This window comes from Rhincodon typus, unplaced genomic scaffold (genome assembly GCF_021869965.1).
Source record: "Rhincodon typus isolate 14 unplaced genomic scaffold, sRhiTyp1.1 hic_rhity00001030, whole genome shotgun sequence".
Lineage (NCBI taxonomy): Eukaryota > Metazoa > Chordata > Chondrichthyes > Orectolobiformes > Rhincodontidae > Rhincodon > Rhincodon typus.
Window position 1 is genome coordinate 33,743 of NW_025966668.1, and position 903 is coordinate 34,645.

The following is a 903-nucleotide window of genomic DNA, read 5'->3' on the forward strand; positions in this document are numbered from 1 at the left end:
GGGGCTTGAGGTGGGAGGAAGGACAGGTTAGGGGAGGGGAGATCTTGAAGCTTGTGAAATCTACATTGATACCATTGGGCTGCAGGGTTCCCAAGCGGAATATGAGTTGCTGTTCCTGCAACCTTCGGGTAGCATCGTTGTGGCACTGCAGGAGGCCCAGGATGGATATGTCATCTGCGAAATGGGAGGGGGAGTTGAAATGGTTCACGACTGGGAGGTGCAGTTGTTTAGTGCGAACCGAGCGTAGGTGTTCCGCAACGCGGTCCCCAAGCCTCCGATTGGTTTCCCCAATGTAGAGGAGGCCACAACGGGAACAGCGGATGCCGTATACCACATTGGCAGATGTGCAGGTGAACATCTGCTTGATGTGGAAAGTCTTCTTGGGGCCTGGGATGGGGGTGAGGGGGGAGGTGTAGGGGCAGGTGTAACACTTGCTGTGGTTGCAGGGAAAAGTGCCGGGTGAGGTGGGGTTGGAGGGGAGTGTGGAGCGGACAAGGGAGTCACAGAGATAGTGGTCCCTCCGGAAAGCAGATGAGGGTGGGGAGGGAAAAATGTCTTTGGTGGTGGGGTCGGATTGCAGATGGCGGAAGTGTCGGAGGATGGTGCGTTGGATCCACAGGTTGGTGGGGTGGTACGTGAGGACAAGGGGGATTCTGTTTTGGTTGTTATTGCGGGGAGGGGGTGTGAGGGATGAGTTGCGGGAAATGCGGGAGACACGGTCGAGGGTGTTCTTGACCACTGAGGGGGGAAAGTTGCGGTACTTGAAAAATGAGGACATCTGAGATGTACGGGAGTGGAATGCCTCATCCTGGGAGCAGATGTGGCGGAGGCGAAGGAATTGGGAATAGGGGATGGCATTTTTGCAGTAAGGTGGGTGGGAGGAGGTGTATTCTAGGTAGCTGT